This window comes from Ammospiza nelsoni, chromosome 31 (assembly GCF_027579445.1).
Source record: "Ammospiza nelsoni isolate bAmmNel1 chromosome 31, bAmmNel1.pri, whole genome shotgun sequence".
NCBI lineage: Eukaryota > Metazoa > Chordata > Aves > Passeriformes > Passerellidae > Ammospiza > Ammospiza nelsoni.
Window position 1 is genome coordinate 2,268,789 of NC_080663.1, and position 20,939 is coordinate 2,289,727.

Consider the following 20,939-nt stretch of genomic DNA (forward strand, 5'->3'; position numbering starts at 1 on the left):
CATGGGGCTCACCTCCACCAGGAAGGCCAGGGCGGGCAGTTCCCAGTCTGAAACGCCTTGGCTGAGCAGCTCAAAGAGGCAGGATGCCATGCTGCAGCACCAGATGATGGAGACACGGCGCATCTCCCTGGCAGGGAGGAAAAGGCACCATTGCTCCTGGGCCGGGCGGGCAAACCTCTCCCAGGGCTGACTGGCAGAGCTCTGCTCTGCTCCCGAGCTCCCCGGGGGCGCTTTGGGAGGCGGCTGTTCCCGGGCATCCTCCTCTGCCGGCCTTTTCCAGTCTGCTCATCCCTCCCTTGGTGACAAGGCCCTGCTGCCCACGAGGACGGGGACTGTGTGGGGCGTTGCGGGCACAAAGGAGAGGGGCGGTGGGGAGAACGAGGTCTCACCTGGCCAGCAGACCCACTGCACAGTGGTGGGTGTCGGCACGGAGCAGCGTGTCCCAGGCACGCTTGCGTTCCATGGACAGCACCACGTGCTCATAGCGCATTTGGCAGAGCAGGGCCTTCAGGGTCTGCAGCGCAAAGCTGTGTGCAGAGCAAAGGCCCGGTCACGCTGGGAGCCCTGGCTCCTGCCCTGGGGCATGGGAGGGATGGGGAGACTGGGAGGACTGGCACTGGGGTTGGCGGAGAGGCCGTGTTGCTCCTGGCATCCCTGCCAGAAGGTCTCAACCTCTTCTGGCATCTCCTGCGTGCTGATGTAAGCTTGGAAGAGCAGATGCAGAAAGAGACTGGGGAAATACTCCAGCACAGCAGGCGAGCGCCAGGCCAGATTGAAGATTTTCCACAGTGCCACGGTTGCCTGCAGGAAATAAAACAGCCAGAGACAACGCTCAGTGGCCAAGACATCCATGTGGCAGGGCCTGAGTGTGTAAGGGAGCAGCCGGGGAGACACGGGGGGAGCAGCCGGCCTGGTGCCCCTGAGCCCTGCCCCTAAGGCAGGATTCAGCCCAGTGCTTGAGGCAGGGAGATGCAGCTGGGGGGGGCACAGAGAGCTGGCTGCTGGAGAGGCGGCCTGGGGGCTGGCAAAGGCTGGCACCAGAAACTCACAGCCAGGGCAAAGATTCCTGCGTCGTCCCCATCGGAGGTGCACACGCTGTGCACTGGCCAGGCGCTCAGCACATGGAGGAGCAGCTGCAGCGCCGGCTCCGCAGTCCTGCTCGAGGACATGATGGTTCCCCACATGGTGGCGGCAGCTCTGTGGGGTCAGAGCTCTGTGTCAGGGCGGGCTCGGCCACAGCGCCGTGGCCTGGGCAGCTGCAGGGCCCCATGCTGGCCCTCAGCCCTGCCTCTGCCCACTGCCCCTGGCCGGCAGCGGCCAGCCAGCCCACGTGGGTACAGGCCCGGAGGGGCAGGGAAGGAGCGTGGCACCAGGCTCAGGAGCTGACATGGCAGCACTGGAAAACAGAGGAGCCAGAGGATCCTGGAACTGCCCGCCTGTCTGGCAGTCAGCAGGGACAGGCTCTACAGGGTTACAGGCCGGTGAAGCCTAAGCCCTCAAGGCACGTGGGGCTGCCCTACCTGTCACACGATGGGGCCCAGCACAAGAGGGTGATCAGCACGTCACAGGGTGTTCCTGGGTCAGCTCCAGAAGGGCCTTGTCCAGCCTGTGCCCAGCAGACTCATTGGCCGTGAGCCAGTGGTGGATGTACCTCACCATCAGGGCCAGGGCCCTCAGCCCGCCTTCGGAACAACCCCGGGACCTCCTGTCCCACCCAGTGACCCCCGTGACTCTCCCAGTCCGTCCCAATCCATCCCTGGGCCTGCCCGGCGTGTCCATCCCGGTTGTCCGTGTAGCAGGCTCCTTTCAGCCAATGAGAGCGCGTCTCTCTGGTGACTCATCGGTTGCCATGCAGAGTCCCTGGCGCTGAAATCCCGAGGGCCCCGCGCTGGACTCGGCCTCCCAGTGCCGCGCACTTCATTCCCAGTTAATTCCAGGGCCACCAAAATCCCTCTGAGTGCCATCCTAGTCGCTCTCAGTACTTCCAAAGTCCCTCCCTCCTCTTCTCAAGCTATTCCAAATCCATTCAAAATTAATTCCCAGTTCATTCTCCGTTCAAGCCCGGACGTCCAACATCCGTCCCAGTGTGCCCCACCCCGTCCCATCTCTCTCAGTGCCACCCCAATCACTCCCAGTCCCTCCCTAGCCCATTCCCAATCCCTTTCCAGCCAAACCCAGCCCTCTCCTCTCTCTCTCCCAGTGCCCCCCAACGTGTCCATCTCGCTGGTGCCCCCCTCGAGCTCCCAGCCCGGCCCCGGCCGCCTGCTCTGCTCCGTGATGGATTTCTACCCTGCTGCCATCCAGGTGAGGTGGTTCCAGGGCCAGCAGGAGCTCTCGGAGCACGTGGTGGCCACCGACGTGGTCCCCAACGGGGACTGGACCTACCAGCTGCTGGTGCGGCTTGAAACGCCGCCCCGGCGCGGGCTCAGCTACAGCTGCCAGGTGGAGCACGTCAGCCCTGAGGCGGCACTAGGGTACGGGGGAGCCCCTGGGGGCGCTGGCAGAGCCGCTGGGCTGTGCTGGGAGCCACTGGGAGGGAGCTGGAGAGAGCCGGGCTGGAAGTGGGAGAGGGGCTGGGCAAGGGCTGGGCAAGGGCTGGGCAGGGATTTGGGGGATGCTGGGGAGGGTGGGGTGGGGTTGAAGGGGTCGTGGTGGGCACTGGGAGGGAGTTTGGGGGTGCTGGGTGTGACTGGGAGGGAGTTTGGGGGCGGTGGGTGCAAAGGCCAGGGGGTTTAGAGGATGCCGGTTGCGACTGGAAGGGACTGGAATGAGCCTGGAGGGGGCGCTCGGAGCGCCTTGGTGTGTCGGTGAGAGGTTTTGGGGGTGCTGAGCCCTGCGGACCCCCCAGAGATGCCGCCGGACGCCGCCCGCAGCAAGATATTGATGGGGATTGGGGGCTTTGTCTTGGATTCGGTCTTCCTGGCGCTGGGGCTCGGCTTCTTCCTGCACAAGAAGGTCAGGGCGGGTGCCGGGGGTGGCGTCCCCGCCGTGGCGGAGCGTGTGCGCTCCCGCCGGGGCCCCAGCCCGGTGTCACCCCCTTTTCTCTGCCCACAGAGCTCCTGAGCCGGCGGCGGCCGCAGCCCCTCCCCGTGGGCTCGGGCCCGGCCGGGACCCCCCGCTCCGTCCCCGCTCCGTTGATTTTGGGATGTCCCGTGTCCCCCCAGCCCCGCTGGCGCTCTGCCCCCGCCCAGTGCCTGCTCCCAGTGCTCCCAGTAAAGCTTCCCAGTTGGGCCCAGGGCCGTTTATTCGGGGGCGATGGGGAGAGGTGTGGGGGGGGGGGCGATGGGACGGATTTGGGCAAAGGGAGGGGGACAAAGGGTGGGGGCTGCGCCCAGGGGGAGGGGTCGCTGCCCGCGGATCCCGCAGTGCCCGGTGCGGGACGAGCTCCGTGCGCCGCTCCATCTCCATCCCCCGTGGGAGGATCCGCGCTGGATAATCACGGGTGACCCCTAGGGTCAGAGCACCCCGTGTTGAGAACACACCTGGCTGGGGGTTCCACATCTTCCTGGACCCCCCGTGGACACCTCGATGAAGGCCGGGTGTCCGCGCTACTTTTCTTGTTTCTGCTCCTCTCCTCATCTCCCTCTTCTCTTCCCCCGGTTCAATCGCTCCCCCCCCTCCCCGCTCCTCCTCCCGCCTTCTTCCCCTCTTCTCTCTCACATCCCCCACACCTTCCTCCATGGTTTCTTGAAGGGTCCAGTTCCATCGTTCCTTTCCTTGGCTACAGCCCTGAGGGCTTTTCCAGCTGACTTCACAACTGCACTCTCAGACTGAGAGTGGGGAATCTTGGTGCTTGGTTTCCTCATTCCAGCTGCCTTTGACAGGGTTTGTTTCTGTCCTCAGCTGATTTTGGCCTCTGCGCTCAGCTCAGCCCTGAGCAGGACCAGCGCAGCTCCATGGTGGGCACTGCTCACTGGATGGCCCCAGAAGTTGTGACCAGATCTCCTTATGGCCCCAAGGTGGACATCTGGGCCTTTGGCACTGTGACCATCGAGATGGTGGAAGGAGAACCTCCTTACTTCAGGGAAGCGGCGGCCATGGTAAGAGGCAAATTCTCCAGGGGCTGCAGAGGCCTGTGAGCACAGGGGGACCCTGCACTGGGAGCAGCAGCTGGAGGTTTCTGCACATGGGAAGGGAATTCCCAGAGGACTCCAGCCCCAACACAGAAGAATATTCTTCAGTCTCCAGCAACAATTTGCTTTGGGATTTATGTTGTTGCCGCTCATCTGACTGTGAGGATGACCTGAAAATGTGAAGCAAGTGCATCAGTTCTAATGTTACTTTGCAAGAAAACCCCACATCAACCCCACATCCCGCCCCCAAATCCAACAAGATTTCTGCAGCAGTTTCTAAAAGAGTTTTGTGAGATGATTTCCCCCCTGATTCTTCTCACTGGAAAACTTGTTGAAAAAATGAAGATGATTGTTTAACATCCTCATAGTCTAACATATTTCTTTCCTAGTCCAAGCTACTTTCTCCGTGTCACCAAGCCTGAGCTTTCAGCATCACAAACCTCCTGTTTCTTGCCTGGGAGTTTCTGGGATGGGGCATCAGGAATGCATTTACTTGAGTGTCAGTGGCACTGCAGAGATGACCTTGATGTAAGAATCCTCTGAAATAACACAAGCAAACCACACTGACTCTGGAAAATGGCCTGTAAAGCTGGTGTCCCCATTTGGAGAAGCAAAATGGGCTATTTCTGATGGAGGTTCCTACTGACAGAGTCAGCCAATGGAACTGGCTCTCAAGGCGAGATCATTTGGATGTTGCAGTGGCTGTGGCAGCCCCAGGGTTTGGGTTTTTTGGCTGGCATAGCAAAATGAGCTCTGAGCAGCATCTGTGGCAGGGAGGAAAGTGCCCCTGGAGCTGGGGCTGAGGCCCCGGGGTGGATGTGAGCCCGTGTGGGTGTGAAGGGAGCCAGCAGAGCGCTGAGTTTGCTTTCCCTGCAGGCTCGCGCTCTGATCCGGCAGAACGGGACCCCGCAGCTGCAGGAGCCCCGGCGCCTGTCGGCTCTGCCGCGGGACTGCCTCGAGTGCAGCCCGGAGCCGGACGAGGAGCGGCGCTGGGCTGCCCAGGAGCTGCTGCAGCTGAGGGCCAGGGGCTGCAGGGGAAGCAGCAGCGCCAGGGAGGGGTTTTCTTGTGGGGCCCCCTCCGACAGTCTCCAGTCTGGCTGCGTTCCACATGCAGAGCAAGCAGAATCCTCGCCTGCTGTGGCTTGGCAGGCTCCTTTGGAGCTCATCTGGGCCTGGTGCCCCACAGCGAGCAGGGACATCTTCAAGCAGCTCAGGGGGCCCAGAGCTCTCCCTGACCAGAGCTTGGATGTTTCCAGGGAGGAGGCACCTCCCACATCTCTGGGCACCTTCTGTCAGTGTTTCCCCACTCTGCTGGTTAAAAAATTCTTCCTTAGATCTAATCTGAGCCTGCTTCCCCCTCCTGAATTTCAAACCATTTCCCTTTGTCCTGTTGCAACAGACCCTGTGAGGAACTTCACTTTGGAAAGTAACAGTTCATTTCTTTCCTTTTTATCCTTTGGGCAGCACCCATTTTTATCATCAGCCAAGCCTCTCTCCAGCCTGACCCCTCTGACCACTGGAGCAAAGCAACTGAGGGAGCAGCGGAGGAGATGACAATTGTCAATTTGGGTGATGTTGGGGGTAAACAGCGTCACTCTGCCAAAAGTGCACGGCCCTCTGATCAGACCAGAGGGGAAGCCTGCCCACGCTCGGTCGCCACAAATCAAAAACACTCCCCTGGGAAGGGCATAAGGGATCTGTCCAGTGGTAGTGGGACCGCTTATCTTTAATACGGCTCTGCACCACTGACTCACTTGATATTCTTTTCTAGTTTGCTGGACCACCTCCACGCCCTTCTTTATAGGAGCTCAAGTATAATCGAACTGAAAACAGATAGAGGAGTTGGCAGAACCGAGAAGATGTAATTCTGTGGGCTTGGAGGCTAAAGGATCCAGCCTAAACACTCCGTCGCTCCAGGCATTTCTAGAATCAAAACTGAGGAGGATAGTAAGGCTCTGGGCCAAAATAGGGGAAAAGGCTGACTGAAAGGCAGGGGGAAACTCGCCTGGAGTGAAAGGGATCCCCACAAGACAAGACGACATCGGGTCCTCTGCTGTGCTGGTGTTGAGGCAAATGTGGTCTTGTCCTAAAGACTGAGCCAAGGCACGCCAGACATTGACCTTTGGCTGGGGGATGACCCACGGTTTCAAAGATGGCAGCAGGAGTCCGTAGGTTGCCAGCAGTAGCAGTAGAATGCCCGGGTTGGGAGCCGTTGGTGACCATGCAGGGGCCATCGGGGAGATGTACTAAAACAAAAGAGAAATGGTGAAAGTATAAGGAAATCACTCTGATGGTTTTGCCCCAAACAACCAACTTAAATCTGAAGAAGACGGGGAGGAAACAGGAGATGAGGGTCGAGACTCATAAACTAATGGAAAATCGGAAGGAGAAGGAGAAGAGGGAGAAGAGGGCTCTGCTTCAGGAATGGGAGAAAGTTCAGAGAAAAAGGAAGATGTTATAGTGGAGGGTTTCCTCTGCTGCCGCCAACACACTACCTGGACCTGTGGCACAGCCCCTTTCTGCGTCCCCTGCTTCGGGACGAAGGGCCTGACCCATTTTGAGGGTATCCAGCGGGGGCCTGAGGGAGTGGACACGCAAGCGTATTCTGTCCCCCAGGTCACCAGGTCAAATGGCCCCTCCGTCCGCCAGGTCTCCAAATCCTTGATAAGGACCGGCGGCCTGGCTTTAGGCTGCAGCTGCTGGTGACTGCTGAAGTGCTGGACCACCGGAGGGTTGGGGTTGTCAAAAGAGCAATTGAGGAAGTTGAGGGTGTAAAGTGCTCTTGACAACCGGATGTGGGGGGTCTCCAACTTCACAGCCGCTTGCTGCCGATCTAAGATCTTCTTCAGGCTCTGGTAGGCCCTCTCCACCATGGCTTGGGCTGTTGGGGAATAGGGGATGCCGGTCTTATGTTCCATTCCCCATTGCTGCAGGAAGCTCCGCAGTTCCTTGGACGTATACACTGGGCCATTGTCAGTTTTGATGGCCCTAGGGATGCCCAAGACAGCGAACGCCAGAAGCAGATGCTCCTGGACATCCGCGGCCTTCTCCCCTGTGTGGGCAGAGGCATAGATAGCTCCGGAGAAGGTATCCACTGAGACATGGACGTAACACAATCTACCAAAAGAAGGGATGTGTGTCACATCCATCTGCCACACCTCACAGCTCGCCAAGCCCTGGGAATTAGCCCCCAAGGCAATGGTGGGCATCTGGTCTCGCTGGCATTGGGGACATGTGGCCACGATCACCTTGGCCTGGTCTTGGGTCAGATGGAATTGCCGGACCAGGCCAGGCGCGTTCTGATGGAAGAGCTGGTGGCTGATCTTAGCCTGGCCGAGCACGTCTGGGAGTGGGCCCACCGTGACTGCAGCCGCAGCCAGGGAATCGGCATGATGGTTGCCCTCAGCAATGAACCCAGGCAGGTCAGTATGCGATCTCACATGCATTATAAAGAATGGATGCTCATGGTGGGAGACTAAATCGACGAGCCTCGTAAGTAGTTCAAATAATTTTTGGTTTGAGACCTCCTGCAGAACTGCTGATTGAGCTCTGGACACTACACCGGTGACATACGCAGAATCTGTTACCAAATTGAAAGGTCCCTGGAACCTCTGGAATGCCCTGATGACTGCGTCTAACTCAGCAATTTGTGGAGAACCCTCCACGATAGCAACATCTGTCTCCCACTGCTGAGTCTGAGGATCCTTCCAAGTCATAACTGACTTTGTGGGATGCTCCCGGCACGTCTGTAAAAACTGTCACAGCACCTAGAGGCTCCTTACTTTGAACCTTTTAGAGTGATAATTTAAACTCCGAATTAAACAATTTGTGGGCCAGCCGATTTACTGCAATACACTCAGTGTAACTGTCCAACACAAACTGAAGGTTCTCATTAGTTTGCAGCAGTTCATTGAAGGTCTTCATTTTTAGTTGGCCCGACTCCAATTCAATTGGCATGTAAATGCATTCGAAATCGCATCCTGCCAACTCCCTGATCCTCGATGTTGCTTTGAGGATCAGTTCAGCTACCAGCTCCTGTGGCCTTGCCATTCTTTTGGACTGATGGTGGCTGAGAAAGACCCACTCTGTGAATAAGAGCTTATCTCCCCAGCCTTGGTCCTTCAGCATCCTGTCCCACTGGTGGATAATGCCATGGAGGTGTGGCAATTTTCCCAGTATTATGAATTTGAATGGCAAGCCTGGGTGATAACGGTGGGCCTGCCTGGCCGAAATAGCCTTTTGGATCTTCTCCAGAGCTACCTGAGCCTCTAGGGTGAGAGTCCTAGGGGAACTAAGCCCCTCTCCCCCTTTCAACAAATTGAAAAGGGGGGCCAGGTCCTCGGTAGAAATGCCCAGCCAGGGTCTCACCCAATTTAAAGACCCACACAGTTGATGCACATCCGCAATGATCTGGACATTAGTCCTTATCGCCAATTTCTGCAGCACAATGGTCTGCTTGGTAATTTCAAGGCCCAGGTACCTCCAAGGTGGCATCTGTTGAATCTTGTTCTGCTGGAGCTTGAACCCTGCAGCAACCAACACGTTGGTTGTCAGGTCAAGCGCACGGGCAAGGAGACTATCGTCGGGCGCACACACGAGGATGTTGTCCATATAATGATGAATCACGATGGCATCCCCGAGGGCTGCAAAAATGGGGGACAGCAGAGAAACAGCATACCACTGGCAGATCACTGGAGAGTTCTTCATTCCTTGCGGAAGGACCCGCCAGTGGTAGCGCTTGTCTGGGGACTCACGGTTGATGGAAGGAACTGTGAACACAAAATGCGGGGCATCGTCAGGGTGTAGGGGAATTTGGAAGAAACAATCTTTGATGTCAACAACAGCCAAATTCCAGTTTTGGGGGACCATTGCCGGGGAGGGCATCCCTGGTTGGAGAGACCCCATGTCTGCTATTTTTTCATTAATTTGGCCAAGGTTGGTCAGGAGCTGCCACTTATGTTTATTGGGCTTCTTGATCACAAAAACTGGAAAATTCCAGGGAGACATAGTCTCCACGATACTGCCCTTAAGTAACTGCTCCTGAACAAGCTTGTTGAGCGCCTTCAATTTTTGTTTGTTTAGTGGCCACTGCCACTGTTCTGGAACATTGAAGAGACCTGAAGGATGGATTTTAAGCCATCAAGTAATTGGAATCATTTGTATAACTCGAGAAGGAAGGAAATTTAAAAATAATAGGGCATACTCCTTGTAAATCCACACTGGTGGTTAATACAGATAATCGTTCAAAAATTTAGTGACCTGAAAACCCCGTTGGATATTGGGGACCAATAAAAGAAATAAATTGTGAATGGGATGAACAGATTAATTTATGCTGGTACAGAAGTCCTGGAGCTAACCCCCACCAATCCATCGACAGCCTGAGGTCTTATTGGGAACAACTGGAGAAAACTGATAAGAAATGGAAAGCCTCAGATGGGATATATTGGATTTGTGAGCAACGAGGATACAGTGTGTTACCTCAAAAATGGGGAGGAACCTGTACTTTGGGAGTAATACAACCCTCCTTCTTTGTTCTACTGAGGTCTAGGAGCAATGTGCTAGGAACTCCACTGTATGAAATCCTGCAGTGGAATAAAGGAGATTTGAATTTAAATTTTCCAACAGCAGGAGGGAATCAAAAATGGGAGGAGGACGAATGGCCTGCAGAACAAATTATAGCATATTATGACCCAGCAACATGGGCTCAGGATGGGTCATGGGGATATAGGACCCCAATTTACCTGTTGAATAAACTAATAAGGCTCCAAGCACTAGTGGAAGTGGTGTCAAATCACACCTCTGATGCTTTAAAAATGTTGGCCAGGCAATATACACAAATGCGGGTGTTTGTGTATCAAAACAGGATCGCCCTAGACTATCTGTTAGCAAAAGAAGGAGGAGCTTGTGGGAGATTTAATGAATTTAAGTGCTGTGTAGAAATTGATGATTATGGGGAAGCTACCACAAAATTTGTAGAGGAAATTAAAAGAGCAGCTCATGTGCCACTACAAAAGTGGAATTCAATCTTGAAAGCAGATTGGTGGGGTAACCTCTTTGGAAATGTTTGGAGAAAAAAGTTAAAGGTCATGTTGTTATGCTCAATTATGGGACTTCTGTTTCTGCCTTGTATGATTTTGTAACTATTAGGCTAATCTTTTGAATCAGTGATTCAAAAGATGCAGATTACAACGTCTCTAGATTCAGAATCAGCAGAAAAAGGAAAATCAAGATCTATAATGGTATTAAAAGCTAAATCGAACCCTGTTAAAGAACAAGGACCTAAAAAGATTGAAATAGACCAGGAAATGCTAACTAAACTTGAAAGAAATTGTGAAAGACTAGAAGCAGTAATAGAAATGCTGGAAAAGTTTGAAGATGAAAAGAGACAACGAGGAAACAAAGATTCTGAAAAATATAAAAGATATCAGGGCACAGCTTTTTAAATACAGCACAAATAATAATGATCAAAAAGAGAAATGGGGGATTTGTGATAAATGGGTATGATTCGTGCTGATAAAAATTGAAACAGTAATCAATATTGATACAGTAATTAATATTTGAGAATAATAAAATAGTTAATAGTTAAAAGTTGTAATGCCAAGGAGGAGAGGGAGAGGAGAGGCTCCACCCCCCCCTTCCCAGCAGATGTTTTTCAAGGACCACAGGAAAGAAGCTGAAGATATAGTTGCTAAAAATGACCAAGAACCTCGGTCAGTCACAGAAAATGCTAATTATAAGGGATTTTTTGCCTTGATATGTAGATGCAGTGATACGTTAGTCTTGGCTTACATTGTACTGGCTTGGTGCGCATGTGTAACCCAAAGGTGAATTAAAGGACAACGAAGAAGACTATAGGGCCTTCATCAGTGACGACCCCCAAAGACTTGTGCGACCACCAAACCGAGTGGTGGCGCATGCGTGGTAAAGGTGGTAAGGAGGGCGGAGACAGAAAAGTGACGAACAGAAAATAGGAGGAGATGGCATTGACATATGGCATATAAGGGGTGACTTTCACTTGGCAAGCTTGTACGTGAAGTGGCAAGGGTCATTGAACCCTGCCCTCCGTATCCCGCGGTTGTTTTTGCTTATGCGTTATTATTTGAACCATATTATCCCTTATTTATATATTTTCTAAACTATTTAATTAAAATTGCTGCTACCTTAAATATTGTTTGGGGTTTTTTTATGATGGGATAATTGGGCAAACATAACACCTGCAAGCACAGAAGGACACCTTCTGGGCTGGCTGCTGAGAATGCCTCGGGCAGGAGGATCCTCCGGAAACGAGCCCAGAGCCACTCTGGGCACTGAGGCCTCCGTGTCCCACAGCAACGGGAACACCACGGGGACGTGGCGCTGTTCCTGAGACATCCCAGCAGCAGCTCACGCAGAAACCGCCTAGAAGGTTCTCCTGTGTCACAAAGGAGCACAAAGAACCCTCCCAGGGCACAGCCTATGGCCCGAAGGGTGCAAGAGGAACTCGGAAAATGAAGCAAACAAGGACACCCCATAGCCCAGCCTGAACACTGACGAGGAGCAAGGATGGCCCCAAACCAAAGGAAACGTGACCTTTAGTCACTGATGCTTCTGACTAAAAGCAGCAAGCCTTGTTCCCTCTGGGATTTTTGTTCTAGTTCTAAATGCAAGCAAGGTTCCCCACTCTAAATACACAGAAGGCAGGAACTGGGGAGGAGGTGGGATTAGGAAGGAGGAGGAGGAGGATGGAGAGAGGAAAATGAGGAGCAGGAAGAGGAGGAGCGGGAGCAGGAACAGGAGGAACAGGAGGTTCCAGTGCCCCCTGTGGCCGCAGCCACAGGACCATCGCCCCCAGCTCGCCCTGCAGGTGAGCGGGGAGGGGGAGCTCGTCCCAAATCCATTGGGGGGTCCCGGTGAGGGTTTTTTATTGGGGTGTGTTTGGAGCTCACAGATTGTGAAATTGACCCCAAGTATCATCTGGTGTCCCTGGGAGGTTTTTTTCTCTGTGTGTGTAGGTTTGGATCTTGCAGGAGCCCAAAGCTGAGCCCCTTGGGGGATCTTCGGGGGCCCACGCGGCCATTACCCAGTATGGGCAGGGGAGGACATTGGTCCTGGGGACCCCCAGGAGAGCAGAGGAGGGGAACCCCTGGGACCCCCAGAGTGGGGAGAGCAGAGAGGGGCGATCCCAGAGCTGGGGAACCCCAGCAGACTGGAAAGGGGGGGGAGCCTGGAGAGGAGGGACCCCTGGGATTCCTGGGACCTCAAAGCAGAGCATCAGGGTAGAAGGGACCCCATGGACTCCCAAAAGCCCCTGGATCATCCCTAAGCAGGACGCTGGAGAATGAAGAACCCTTGGAACCATTGGACCCCTGTGATCCCAAGGAAAGGAAACCTCTGGAACCCCAAAAGTGGGGAGATCAGCAATAGGGAACTCCTGGGAGAGTTTTTTTTGGGCTGAATCTTGATATGTGGAGCTTTTCATGGACACAAGACTCCTGCTGAGTTCTAGAGATGGACCTGGCCAGGAGGAGCCTCTACTCCAAGGCACTCCCACCTTGGTTTCCCCCAAACCAGGGTTTGTCATTCCCAAGCTGTGGCCAGATGGAGGAGGAGGAAAAGCCCCAGAGATCCCTCATGAGGAGGGGCTGCAAACCCAGCCCAGGGAGGCGTGGTGAGGAAAGAGCCGCCCTGAGCCAGGAAGGCGGCCAGAGATGCACCCAGAGCTCAGAGCTGATGGAGCCTCATGGCAGGGAGAAGCCCCACAAGTGCTTGGAATGTGGGAAGGGTTTCAGCTCCAGCTCCACCCTGATGGAACACCTGAACATCCACACTGGGGAGAGGCCCTGTGAGTGTGAGGAATGTGGAAAGAGCTTCAGTGGGACCTCCGACCTCAGCAAGCACCACAAGCTCCACACTGGGGAACGGCCCTAGGAGTGTTTGGAATGTCAGAAGAGCTTCAGGTGGGATTCAGAGATCGTCACTCACCAGCACTTCCACACCAGGGAGAGGCCCTGCGAGTGTCCCGAGTGTGGGAAGAGCTTTGTGCGCTGCTCCAGCTCCATCCCCCATGGGAGGATCTGCGTTGGACGATCCCCAGTGACTCCTGTTGGGCAGAGCCCTGGTGACCCCTGTTCTGGCTGATCCGTGTTGGGCAGGGGGGAGGTGTTGGAGAGATTTCTTTCCCTTCTCCTTGTGCTGCTGTGATTTGGTTGGTAATAAATTCCCTCCGCGTGCCCAGGCCGGGTCTGTTGTGCCCGTGTGGGATTTGCTGGGGGATCTCTCCCGGTCCTTGTCCCCACGCAGGAACCCTCGGTTCCATTTTCTGTCCCTGTGTGGCTGCGGGGGGCAGGGACAGAGCGGCTCTGGGGGTGCCTGGCATCGGGCCAGCGTCACCGCTCACCACGGGCAGCCCTGAGATGCCGCGCACCTGGGCACGCATTGCTGGGCTCACCTGAACTCCCACCTGCCCAGCGCCCCAAGGTTCCCCCTACCCAAAAAACCCCCAGCCCGGGGCTGCAGAGTCCCGGAAATGCGTCAGCCAATAGCAGAGCAGGCAGGAGGCAGCACAGCCAATGAGAGGTCGGGGCGTTGGATTGCCTCATCGGTTGCCGGGCAGAGCCCGTGGCCGATCGCTGCCCAGAAGCGGCGGCAGCCAATGAGAGCGCGCGGCGCTGCCGAGCCCGCCCTGCTCCGGACTGGCGCTCCCAGCGCAGCGCGGCTGCTTTGGGGCTGCTGCTCCCTGCCCGGCCCCGGCCATGGGGCGAGGGGCGGCAGCTGGGGCCCTGCTGGTGGCACTGGTGGTGCTGGGAGCCCCCCCGGCTGCGGGCGCGGAGCTCTCGGGTGAGCGGGGGGCGGGAGGCGCTGGGACAGGGGGGGAGAAGGGGGAAAAGAGGGGAAGGGGGGAGACCATAATGGAGGGGGAGGAGGAGGGGACCCCCAAAGGGAGAGCAGGAGGGGCTTAGGGGTGGGGGGAGGAGAGGGAGGGGTGAGAGAGGGTGAAGAAAGGGGGAAAAGGGGAGGGGATGACCCCAAAACTGAGCCCGAGAAGGCCGGAGATTGGGGGATTTATGGGGAAATGGGGCTAGAAAAGTGATTTGGGAGTGGCTGGATGTGGGAGAGGATGTGGAAGGGGAAATGGGGGAAGGGCGGCAAAGAGGAAGCGGCAGCGCGGGCAGGAGCGTCCCGTGGCGGCCGTGGGGCACAGGGGGTGCTGAGTACGGATCCGGGATGGGCCCCGGTGCTCTAGGGGTGATGCTGGGGGGTGCTGAGGGGGGCACATCCCTGAGCTGTGTGCTGCTCTCACAGGGGTGTTCCAGTGGATGCATAAGGCCTATTGTCTCTTCATTAATGGCACTGAGAAGGTGAGGTTGGTGGTAAGGTTCATCTACAACCGGGAGCAGTTCGTGACGTTCGACAGCGAGGTTGGCCACTTTGTGGGGTTCACCCCCTTAGGGGAGAAGAATGCCAAGAAGTAGAACAGCGACCCGGCTATAATGGAGTTCATGCGGGCTCACGTGGACAGGTGCCGGCACAACTACGAGATTGCTGCTCCGATCACCGTGGAGCGCTGAGGTGAGCGTGGAGCAGAGCATGTCCCCTCGGGCCCTGCCCTCCCAATGACCGTGGAGCCCCTCAAAACCTCCCCAAGGATCGCCCCAGAGCCCTCAGCCCTCCTTGTGCCCATCCCCGGGGCCTCCTGTTCCCCCCTTTCCCTCCCAGCGCCTCCCAGGGCTCCCTCCCGCGTCCATTTCAGCGACGCATTAAGCTGAGGCTTCCCAGCCAATGAGATCGCGTACCGCTGATGACTCATCTGTTCCTTGGTAGATCCCCAGCGCCGAGTGCCCCGCGCTGGACGCGGCCGCCCAGTGCCGCGCACTTCACTCCCAGTTCCTCCCAGTGCCACCACAGCCCCTCCCAGGCCTTCCCAGTCTCATCCATGCTCCCCAAGTCAATTCCCAGTCTATTCCCAGTTCCTTCCAGTAGCCCCCAGTCCCTCCCAGTCCATTCCGAGTCCCTCCCATTCTATTCCCAGTTCCCTTCCAGCCCATCCCAGCCCTCCCCTCTCTCTCCCAGCGCCCCGCAGCTGATCCCAGTGTGTTCCCGCTCTCTCTTTCTGTCTCTCCCAGTGCCCCCCAGCGTGTCCATCTCGCTGGTGCCCCCCTCGAGCTCCCAGCCCGGCCCCAGCCGCCTGCTCTGCTCCGTGATGGATTTCTACCCTGCTGCCATCCAGGTGAGGTGGTTCCAGGGCCAGCAGGAGCTCTCGGAGCACGTGGTGGCCACCGACGTGGTCCCCAACGGGGACTGGACCTACCAGCTGCTGGTGCTGCTGGAAACGCCGCCGCGGCGCGGGCTCAGCTACAGCTGCCAGGTGGAGCACGTCAGCCTGGAGCAGCCCCTGAGGCGGCACTGGGGTACGGGGGAGCCCCTGGGGGCGCTGGCAGAGCCGCTGGGCTGTGCTGGGAGCCACTGGGAGGGAGCTGGAGAGAGCCGGGCTGGAAGTGGGAGAGGGGCTGGGGGCTGGGCAAGGGCTGGAAGGGGTTTGGGGGATGCTGGGGAGGGTGGGATGGGCTTGGGGGGTCCTGCTGGGCGCTGGGAGGGAGTTTGGGGGTGCTGGGTGTGCCTGGGAGGGAGTTTGGGGGTCCCGGGTGTGCCTGGGAGGGATCGCAGTGAGCCCCGAGGGGCTGGAAGGAGATCGGCGATGGCAAAGCAGGGCTCGCCATGAGCTCGGTGGTGCTGGGCACAGACTGGGAGGGCTCTGGCTGAGTCCTGCTGGGGCTGCCAAGGGACTGCGAGAGGCTTTGGGGGTCCTGGGGCGCTGGGGGCACCTGAGAGGGGGCTGTGGGATGCTGAGAGGGACGGGAGGGGCTTTGGTGGCTCCTGGCCAGGGCAAAAAGGGATCAGAGGGAGGTTTCAGGGGGTCCTGGCTGGGCTGGGGGCCACAGGGAGGGCTCTGGGTGTCGGTGAGAGGTTTTGGGGCTGCTGAGCCCTGCAGACCCCCCAGAGATGCTGACGGGCATCGGGAGGTTCGTCTTGGGCTCGGTCTTCCTGGCGCTGGGGCTCGGCTTCTCCCTGCGCAAGAAGGTCAGGGCGGGTGCCAGGGGTGGTGTCCCCGCCGTGGCGGAGCGTGTGCCTCGCCGTTTTTCCACCCCGCCAGAGCTGCAGTCCCCCGGCCCCGTCAGCATCTCCCCCTCCCCACATCCTGCACTGAGCAGGGAGGGAGAGCTCAACCCTTGTTAGGAATATCTAATTAATTTAAAATAACTAATACTTTTTAATTTTAATACTTTTTAATTTTATTTATGAAAACATCATATAACTTAAATTTATATAATTTAAAAAATAGTTTTATATTTTTGAGAGAGTCGGTTCCGAATTTTCCCTCATCTGCCTCAGGATCGTCATTTGGGGACCACTAAGAAAAGACCGCCCATGTCTTAAATCTCTGGCTCCAAAGGAGAAAGTCACATGCCAACAACGCCCTAGATCTGAGAGCGTTGCTAAGCCATTGTTCTCACAGGTGTTGTTTGCTGTGTGCTACACTGAGCCCAAGGAGAAGGAGGGGGCGTCGCAGACATTTCTTCACAGAAATCCTTTCTTTCAGATTTCTGCGTCTTCTGGAGGCCAGAGGCCTCAGAAGAGAAGGTAAACAATTATTATCAGATGCTGTGGAATACAACAGGGGTTTCTTGTTTGGCTCATGCTTCTTGTTTATAATTAAGGGCCAATCACATAATGCAAGCCGGGGACCAAGTCCTTGGGCACAACTTTGTTATAGATTCTTTCTATCTATTCTTAGCTTAGCTCAGCAGCTCTGCAACCTCTCTCTTTATTCTTATTAGTATAGTTATAATGTAGTATATATTATAAATCAATAAATTCAGCCTTCTGATCTAGAAACAAGATTCACCGTCTCTCTCTCACCAGCAGCGACCCACTCAGGACACTGTAATAAGAGGGCACCATGCCCTTTGTGCAACAACAGCCTTGGGAGCTGTCCCACCTCTCGGCCTGGCTGGACTTCTCCTGAGTTTCAGGTGGTCCCCCCACAGAAGACCCTCACCTGTTTTACAACCACCAGGACAGATAGACTGAGATGGAAGGAGCCTCTCCATCAAGGACTGAGACATGGAACCCCCATGTGAAAAGGCCCCTCTGCTCCTTCCAAGGACTGGGACTGAAACCCCCAGCCCGGGGCAGGTGTGTGGGGGAGGCAAGCTGACCAAAGCGAGATGTTTGCCTGCAGGTTGTGACCGCTGGACCAAGAAGACAATGGCTCTCCTTTACTGCTGAGAGCACGGACTACCTGTTACATCTATTCCTTATTGTATCTGTATCGCCCCCTCGCAATTTTCAATAGAGTTATCATAATAAAAACCTCTGAGTTAGCGAGAGGCTTCGAGATCTCCCAGACGCAACAGGTGGATCCTCGACTGGACTGGACCAAAGGACTTCATCTCTATGTTTGGCAGCCCTATTCCCTCTCTTCCTCTGTCTTTTTCTCTCCCTTAATCCCTCTATCGCATTTTGCTGTGGTCATTCAATAAAGGTGCATTTGTTTCGATTATCATTGCAAACCTTCTTGTACCGTGTCAGTTCTGTTTGCACCCTAAGATCAAATCCATGAACCATCACGAAACCCGTCCGTGAGGATGGATCGTGACACCCCCCCAAGGACCCATCCTCAAATTCCCCCCCATAGCACCCCCAGACCCTGCTAAAACCTCCTCAAGTTCCCCCTAGACCCTCCCCAAATCGCCCCCAAACATCCTCAAGACCCCTCCCCAAATTCCCCTCACGACCCCTCCAGGACCCCTCACCTGTCCCTGCGCCTCCTCAGCAGCTCCCGGAGCCCCCCGTCCTCTCCCAGCGCCTCCCCCGCTCTCTCCAGCACCTCCCGCAGGACCCGCCCGAGCCTGGGGCGGCTCCCGGGGGTCCCTGAGGGGGTCCCGGGGGGGGGGGGAGGAATAGGGGGCGCCCGCTCCATGCCCGGCCCGTGGTCAGGGGGCGCTGCTTTGGGCTCGGCTCCGATTGGCTGGAGACGCGCGGGGAGGGCGGGAGTTGCTGAGGGGAGACGCCCGGTGAGTGGTTGGTTTGATAGAGGGCACGGTGATTGACAGGAGAGGGGCGAGGCAGGCGGGCTTTGCCGAGGGGAGGCGCGCGGTGATTGGCTGGTTCAGCTCGAGAGAGGCGGGAGTAGCTGAGGGGAGACCTGCGGTGATTGGTTGATTCTGCGTGCGAGAGGCGGGCAGGGGGAGGCATGCGGTGATTGGTTGGATCCGCGCACTGGAAGGCCGGTGTTCCTGAGGGAATACCCGCGGTGATTGGTTGGTTGGGGGTGGGGTGCGGCATGATTCGTTAGTTTGAGAGATGAAGCGTGGTGATTGGATGGTTTGGGGTGGGGCGCGCTGCTATTGGCTGGGAAAAGTCTGGGATTTTTAAAGGACTTTCCCGTTTTTTTGGGGAAAAACTCTCAGATTTTTAAGGAAAAATTCCCGGATCTTTGCAGGAGAAACATTCCCGGGTTTTTTGACCCCACATGACCCCAAAAAACCTAAATAACCCCAAAACAATCGAAATAAACCCCAAAGAACACCCAAAAAACTCCAAATACCTGAAAATGCCCCAAATAACCCCAAACAAATCCAAATAACCCAAAAAAATAAAAAACCAAAAAAACCCAAATTAAACTCAAAGACCCCCAAATGATTTCAAGTACACCGAAAAAAATCCCACATACACCAACATAGCTCCCAAGAACCCCAAATAATTCCAAATAAGCCCAAATAAACACAAACAAACCCAAATACTTCCAAATAAACACAAAGAATTCCAAATAAACCCAAATAAACCCAAATAAACCAAGTAAAACTCAAGAAAAACCCTAAAGAGTCCATATCTAACCCCAAACAAACCCTAAATAAACCCAAATAAACCTCAAGAAACCTCAGTTCCTCCGGTCCCCACCCCAAAAAAGATCCCGACCAATAACAACGCGAGGCACTGATGACGCTCCAGTTGCTGGGCACAAACTCAGAGCACTGGCCCCACCCAGCTATTTTCAGCCAATCAGCGCCCGGCCCGACTCTGACTCATCACTTGCCAGCCACAGACCAAGGCCTATCACTGCGGTGAATACTCAGAGACCGCGCGGGGTAATTTCCAGCCAATCAGAGCGTGTCTCGCTGATGACTCATCAGTTGCCAGGAGCGGAATTTAGGGAGGGGGGGGAAGGTGACCCTGGGGATGGGCTGGGGACCCCAGATTAATCCAAAATGGGGTCAGGACCCCAAAATGGAGCAGGCTGGGCCTGGAGCACCCAAAACCAAACACAGGGGAAGGGACTGGGGGAACGACTGGAAAGGAGACAGCGGAGAAAAGAGAGTCGGGACCCCCAAATTTACCTCGGAGGGGGATGGGATGCCCAAACCCAAAGACAGGGCAAAGGCAGAGACGTGGAGTTTTTATAGGGTATCCCAAGGGTGGAATTGGGGTTGGGGTCAGGGGAGGAGTTCTTAGCAATACAAGAAGGGTGAGATCAAATTCCTGCCTCTTAGCAACAGCAGCACTCCACACAGAACCTGTCCCCAAAACCTAAATTCCCTCTAAAACAACTGAGAAATTATGCAACGTCAGATATATTCGATCAATTTCCTTCATTTAATCAAGTTTTGGGTGTTTTTAAAGGATGAAGGTGAAGCAGAGGAAAATTAAGGCCAAACCAAAAGGAGAAGCAGCCAGGTGTGTTCCCAACATGGATCACAGGGAATGTGAGTGACCAGGGCTGTGCCCAAAGTGCCTCCTCCAGTGGGGGATGGAGCTAGAGCAGCGCACGAAGTTCTGCCCGCACTCGGGGCACTCGCAGGGCTTCCCTTAGTGGTGCCTCCGCTGGTGTCGGGTCAAGTTAGAGCTCCAGGAGAAGCTCTTCCCACACTGGGGACACTCGTAGGGCCTCTCCCCAGTGTGGATGCGCCGGTGGGTGACGAGGGTGGAGTTGCGCTTGAATCCCTTCCGGCAGTCGGGACAGCGGAAGGGCCTCTCCTCTCTGTGAATCCGATAGTGCAGGAGGAGACAGGAGCTGGTTGCAAACCTCTTCCTGCATTTATCACACTCGTAGGGCCTCTCCCCAGTGTGGATGCGCTGGTGGGTGATGAGGGAGGAGCTGTGCTTGAATCCCTTCCTGCAGTCGAGGCATTGGAAGGGCCTCTCATCTCTATGAACCCGATAGTGCTGGAGGAGATGGGAGCTGGTCTTAAACCTCTTCCCACACTTGGAACACTCATAGGGCCTCTCCCCAGTGTGGGTCCTCTGGTGGCTAATCAGGCTGGAGCTCTCTCTGAAGCACATCCCACACTCAGAACACTTGTACGGCCTCTCCCCAGTGTGGATCCTCTGGTGCGTGATCAGATTGCCGCTCACGCTGAAGCTCTTCCCACACTCCCCACACTCATAGGGCCGTTCCCCAGTGTGGATCCTCTGGTGCCTGATCAGGTCGCCTTTCCACCTGAAGCTCTTCCCACACTCCACGCACGTGTGGGGCTTCCCCCCATCATGGAGCTGCTCATGGAGCACCAGCTCCGAGCTCTGGCTCCATCTCTGGCCGCCTTCCCGGACCAGGCTGGCTCTTTCCCCCTCAGATCCCTGCCAGCTGCGTTTGCAGCCCCTCCTCGTGTGCCATCTCTGGGGCTTCTCCTCCCTGTTGGCTTCCTGCGCCGTGGAGCCGCTCAAAACGGCCTCTGCCACCAGGTTCTGCTGCGAGCATTTGTCCTCCCTGCTCTCCATGCTCAGCTCCTGCTCTGGGGGAGGAAGGACAAGGACAGGATGGGATTTGCCTCCGTGCCACAGGCAAGGGCAAGGAGATCCCCCAGGGCTGAGCTGCAGCCGGGGCTGTGC

At 56.0% G+C, this 20,939-nt stretch overlaps 2 protein-coding genes and 2 pseudogenes across 4 annotated transcripts in view; 2 read left to right on the forward strand and 2 right to left on the reverse strand.

Annotated features, from left to right (window-relative positions):
- LOC132085611 (class I histocompatibility antigen, F10 alpha chain-like) overlaps positions 1-20,939 on the forward strand; it is a 777,359-nt gene that overhangs the window by 338,108 nt on the left and 418,312 nt on the right. The gene's annotated exons all lie outside the window — the stretch shown is intronic.
- Positions 1-20,939, reverse strand: part of LOC132085575 (zinc finger protein 501-like) — a 220,807-nt gene that overhangs the window by 119,231 nt on the left and 80,637 nt on the right. The gene's annotated exons all lie outside the window — the stretch shown is intronic.
- Positions 1-20,939, forward strand: part of LOC132085561 (zinc finger protein 850-like) — a 221,297-nt pseudogene that overhangs the window by 81,411 nt on the left and 118,947 nt on the right.
- The window catches only part of LOC132085554 (uncharacterized), a 560,373-nt pseudogene continuing 558,997 nt past the window's right edge, over positions 19,564-20,939 (reverse strand).